Source organism: Hyalella azteca, unplaced genomic scaffold (genome assembly GCF_000764305.2).
Source record: "Hyalella azteca isolate HAZT.00-mixed unplaced genomic scaffold, Hazt_2.0.2 contig9547, whole genome shotgun sequence".
NCBI lineage: Eukaryota > Metazoa > Arthropoda > Malacostraca > Amphipoda > Hyalellidae > Hyalella > Hyalella azteca.
Genome location: NW_025939616.1, coordinates 57,210 through 63,803, shown reverse-complemented (window position 1 = coordinate 63,803; position 6,594 = coordinate 57,210).

Here is a 6,594-nt window from a genome sequence, read left to right as displayed (position 1 = left end):
ATGCCATGTTGATCACTGTACATAATGTCTGTAGTCTGCCACAACATTATGCCATGTTGATCACTGTACATAATGTCTGTAGTCTGCCACAACATTATGCCATGTTGATCACTGTACATAATGTCTGTAGTCTGCCACAATACTATGCCATGTTGATCACTGTACGTTATGTCTGTAGTCTTCCACAACACTATGCTATGTTGATGGCTGTGCGTAATGTTTGTATATATAGTCTTCCACAACACGTTGCTATGTTGATGGCTGTGCGCAATGTCTGTAGTCTGCCACAAAACTATGCTATGTTGATGGCTGTACATAATGTCTGTAGTCTGCCACAACATTATGCCATGTTGATGGCTGTACATAATGTCTGTAGTCTGCCACAACACTATGGCCTGTTGATGGCTGGACGTGAGGTTTGCTGCCGTCGACAAATGTTGATGTTTGTTCGAGGTTGCGACGTGTTTCGCTGCTACACTTACAGACTTCGCTCGGCAGAACTCCTCAGGTATCCTTGATAATTCTTTGGGACGTAGCAGTCCCAGGCCACGATGGATCGCCGCCACTTAATTGTCCGAGCGTCCTGGCGGTGATTGTCACTGAGAAGTAATAAGTATCGCTATTACAAATCTAAATCATTTGTACATTTGTGGAATGTTTCCTCTGCAATGCATTTTCTCCATCTTCCTAGCCCCCCTCCTCCCGAACGTCCCCTCATTTGAGGGGTGTTCACTACTCCCTTCTACACCCAAGGCTCCCTCATTTTTTGGAGAGTCCACCTCCCTCCCCTCCCTCAGTCATCCCCTTATTTCCATTCCCCGTTGGGGGGACTCAAATCACAGCCGTACACAGCCTGCGATGATGTACGAAGGAACAGCATCGCAGGGAATAAAAATTCCTGGCAGTTTAGCGGGCACGAAACCTCGAGTCAGATAATTCCAGCATCAGGCGGTGATTGTGAATATCATTTGTGCAGCTGAATCGTTTTATATTAATATTTTTTGTATTCAAAATAAGAAGCCGATAAAGCGTGTAATTATCCTGCAGCTATTAAGCAGTAGCAAGGTCTCGGTAGGAATAGTATTATACGAATAGTCAGTTGGAGGCCAACTTTCGATTCAGGTAGCAATAGCATTACAAATAATTTACAGCTCATGGCTGTTTAATATTCATCGCTGCTTCTATCCTCCTTAGAAGAGGCTGAGGCTCAGGAGGCTGCCTGTCTATCAGCCACGTGTAGCTCGACCACCTGCAGCTAAGCGGCGTGAGAGGTAATAACCGTTATAATTAACAGTTTGCACGTAACATTCAACAGTATTTAGGATAATAACAACCTAACATATTTGTTTTTTGCTCGTCCAGCGAACCCCGAATGCAAAGTAGTAAGTTGGAGTATTCTAACTTCCTGTATACACACGTATACACGAATTTCTTTGCATCTCTTAAAACCATGTTGAAAACGACTCGCACAAAGCTATAGTTTCGAGAAAAAATCAAATATCATTTATTATAAATGTAAAATTGATTATATGTAACTTATATGCATTATCTTATGTATATTATACAGTATATATTACATGTAGAATGGAAAAGGCATAAGAAAAGTGTCGGCACATAAGCCTTACCCTTAAATTAAGACAATTAATCAACATTTATTTATTTGGTGCGATGAAACGAATGAAGGAATTCGACCTCGACACAGAATAGTTTCTTGTCATGATTTTGAAAGTGGGTAGTGAATTCGCAGGTGAATATAAGTTACTCTGTACTCGGTGTTAGATTCGTAGGTGAGTATTGTAGATGCGTTGCTCGTATGGTGAGGTCACGTAGAGCACGCAATGCTCGTATGGTGAGGTCACGTAGAGCACGCAATGCTCGCATGGTGACGTCACGTAGAGCACGCAATGCTCGTATGGTGAGGTCACGTAGAGCACGCAATGCTCGTATGGTGAGGTCACGTAGAGCACGCAATGCTCGTATGGTGAGGTCACGTAAGGCAGACACGTGGCAATGCAGTCTACGTGAGGCTGAGTTAAGCCATTGTTTGTTCGAAGTGCCTTAAGAACAAAGCTCTTACTGCTCTCAATAACGATGAAAAGCTGAACATTATAGCGGTAATAACGATAATGATTAATGTAATGCACGGTTTTACAATGATAGTCTGTTTTACAGTACAGTTTTTTAATTAAAATGATCGGCAGGGTAGGTTGAGAACTGCACAGCGGCAGGCTGTCTGGCGGGCTCTAGATAATTGACCGAAATTTCCTCACACTCAAAGAAATAAGTGAGGCTTTGTCCGTAAAGCGATGCATTTTTTGACATAGTATGGGTCAGCCTGACCCATCCTGTTCCGGCCAAAGGACTCATTGTGTGCTTGATTTTCTGTAGACGCCATTCATGCTACAAAACTCATGCCACTCATGCCACGAGTCGCATGCCACTCATGCCACGAGCCGCATACCCTAATGGCATGAGTCTCAGCCACTCATACCACGAAATTCATACCCTCATGTCACGAGCCTCGACCACTCATGCCACAAGTCTCATGCCACTCATGCCACCAGTCTCATGCGACTCATGCCACGTGTCTCATACCACTCATGTCGCGAGTCTCATGCCACTCATGCCACGACCCTCATGCCACTCATACCACGAATCTCATGCCACTCATGCCGCGAGTCGCATGCCACCCATGCCACGAGTCTCATGCTACTCATGCCACGAGTTTCATGCTACTCATGCCAGGAGTCTCATGCCACTCATGCAGCTTTTCTTCAACCACTCATGCCACTCATGCCACGAGTCTCATGTCACTCATACCACTCATGCCACTCATGCAGCTTTTCTTCAACAACTATTGAGAAAAAACACACACGACTCCGTTCGGCCAAAACAATGTATCGGTAAAATACAAACCTCACTTGGCCTTGTTTCAGTGCTAATAAAGTAGCATTTTTCTCTAAGTTTAATTCATCACCGGTTTCTTGGGAAAATTAAAATGGAACCCAGTATCTAAACTTGGAATGCACAACATCAGTTCTGGTCTAGTCACCATGAGACACAACATCAGTTCAACACACGTCAGTTACAGCGCCTATAATCATCATGAGACACAACATCAGTTCAACAATAGGGCAACACTAATGGGATGACATGAGCGGGCACAATAGCTGACCCATATTGAGTTTTGAGTGTATCGGTTCTCAATTTGCTGTGGACGAGATAATGTTTTTCTTTAATGAACGAGCTGCATTTATTACAACGTCAAACCAAATCTATATTTTCTTAATAAATCCCGGTCGTATGATGATGCAAAAATATATTATAGATGTCGGACGAGAGTAAATTTTTCGGTAAAAAATGGAAAGGAGGATTCTTCTCAGGATCGATGAGAATTTCAATGCTTTAAAGGAAACGATCCTGAAAAAAATACATTTCTCTGCTAACTTTACCAACAAGTTTGAATAATAGCACGTGGATAAGATGTTTGTTAATGGTCACTTAAATAGTCAAGTCTTATGTTGAAAGTAAGGGTGTGCGCCACATGGTGTGGGGTGTGCGCCACATGGTGTGGGGTGTGCGCCACATGGTGTGGGGTGTGCGCCACATGGTNCAAACCATTACAGTGCCCGGGGTATGTTACTACATGTACAACCCATTACAGTGCCCGGGGTATGTTCCTACATGTACAACCCATTACAGTGCCTGGGGTATGTTCCTACATGTACAACCATTACAGTGCCCGGGGTATGTTATTACATGTACAACCATTACAGTGCCCGGGGTATGTTCATCAAAAAGCCATTGAAGTTTTATTTAATTTCAACTGCAGCTCACGCACCGACGAGGCCGCGGACCAAACAACTCCAATACATTGGAGTTGTTTTTATATTCATTTTATTCATTACATGCACATTTATTACATGCAACAAATTCAGAGCTGTTAATTCACAAGGAAAATTTGGTGCGACTCGCAATTGGTTAAAAAAATTAATTTCATACAGTGTCTAAAGCAGCGGTTGTAAAGGATGTGCTAAATAAAACACTCGATTCAAAGCGGGCGAAAATATTCACAGCTTCATTTGAATATTTTCTCGGTAATACATCAGTAAAACACATTATAAGTGTCGACACATCAACACCAACACATATTATTTGACGCAGAATCTTAGTCAAAGGTTTACAAACTAACAACTTATCACTTATGTTACACATTATAAGTGTCAACACATCAACACCAACACATATTATTTGACGCAGAATCTTAGTCAAAGGTTTACAAACTAACAACTTATCACTTATGTAGCAGCGCGGCATGCGAACGAAGTTGCAATTCTTCACAGGCGGTTAATTTCCACACTTCAATCGATTTTGTAATTTGTTATTATTACCAATTAATAAACCAGTTTGTTATTCAGAGACAGATTAGCTTAATCTGCCGTCCATATATGGAAAAATTAATTTGTTATCTACAAGTGAATGTGTATTAGTTCGGAACGAAAGCGAGCCTATCACGCACCAGCTGTCACGCGCACCACTGGTGCACCAGCTGTCACGTGCACCACTGGTGCACCAGCTGTCACGCGCACCACTGGTGCACCAGCTGTCACGCGCACCACTGGTGCACCAGCTGTCACGCGCACCACTGGTGCACCAGCCTCACGCGCACCACTGGTGCACCAGCTGTCACGCGCACCACTGGTGCACCAGCCGTCACGCGCACCACTGGTGCACCAGCTGCCACGCGCACCACTGGTGCACCAGGCACAAGGAAAAGAAACCAGGCCGCGCAGCTAAGCGCTTACAAGTTGACAAATTTTGGTGTCGAAATCGCTGCATAAATTGACTTCAAATGAGGCTTCGCGACACGTGGCTGATATCAGCTGACCAGCTCACGGCTTCAGCTGACCAGCTGACCAGCTCACGGCTTCAGCTGACCAGCTCACGGCTTCAGCTGATCAGCTCACGGCTGACCAGCTGATCAGCTGATGAATCCAGGCAGCGACAGGTGCCTGGATGAATCCAGACTTCCAGGCAGGTGCAGTACAGGCATGACTCCTAATTGAAGTAACAAATGCTTTATAAATATTTAATTATAGGGGATTATATTACATGGGTAAAAAATAAATCCCAATCATCTGCAGATTGACAACAACACTTCACCTACACATTGACAATAACGCTCCAGCACCGTGCCAATGACACGTTGACAACATGTCAGAAACGCGTTGACAACGTGTCAATAACACGTCAGGAAGATGTCGGGTTCAGAGCAGACGATGCCCGTGCATCCTATTTGTAACTATCGTCATGTGGAGGTCGTCCTCTTATTTGAAAGCAAATATACGCATAAATGCAGGACGTTTAAAGTCGAGTTAAAACTTAAAATTCACAGCGCACTTTTCGCCCACAAATGAATGACCGAACGTGACAATTCTGCTACCACTTTGCAGATTCAAAGTGCGAATGTCTTGTCGTCATTAAATACGAAGAGCATAATGCGGTTGTCGTGCTGGGAGCTGCTGCTGCGGCATACAGAGTGAAAAGAAACGCTTGAGCACAGTAGTGCTCTCACCTACTGGGCCCGAACATTGCGGGAATGAGGGGACATTACTCTGTCGTACTGTTCACTGTCTCGTACTGTACTCTGTCTCGTACTGTACTCTGTCTCGTACTGTACACTGTCTCGTACTATACACTGTGTCGGACAGTACACTGTCGTACTGTACACTGTCTTGTACTATACTCTGTCTCGTACTGTACACTGTCTCGTATTGTACACTGTCTCACACTATACTCTGTCTCACACTATACTCTGTCTTACATTATACTCTGTCTTGCCATATACTCTTTCTCACACTATACTCTGTCTCACACTGTATTCTGTCTCACACTATACTCTGTCTCACACTATACTCTGTCTTACACTATACTCTTTCTCACACTATACTCTGTCTCACACTGTATTCTGTCTCGTGCTGTAGTCATTTGTATAAATATCCATACGTATAGAAGAACGTGAACATTCGTGAGCAAACTGAACACGTTCTCAACCGCTCGTCTTTCGGCCCAGAACTTGATTCAGTGTAAATCAAAATTCAATTGAAGATTGAATGCAAACAAGACTTGAAATCTCAACCTAATTTGAGTGGTAGACTGGTGGCTGGGCTGGACATTTTTACACAGCAATTTTTCCCAATTTAAATACCAATCATACAGCAAGATTTAAGAAGTTATACATTTTATAACATTAAATTGGTCAGATTCAAGAGCGCTCCAGACGTCAACCATAAATTGTTTCAACCATGCGCTTCGTCACAAAAAAATTGATTGGAAGGGATAAGAGAATGCAATAAATTTCTAACAGCTCCCATTATATCACTAATGGGTTATAACATAGTTCAAACAAACAAGTCATTTTGTTACGTTATCTCCAACGTTATTCGTCTTTAGAATTTTGAGAACGGATGAAAAAGTCCGAAACAATAACAGGAGTAAAATGGTTTTTGTCTATATGTACAAGCTTTGAGTAGTTCTTTGCCCGTCACTCGCCGCCGCCCTTCACCAACACCCATGCCTCCTCACCAACACCCA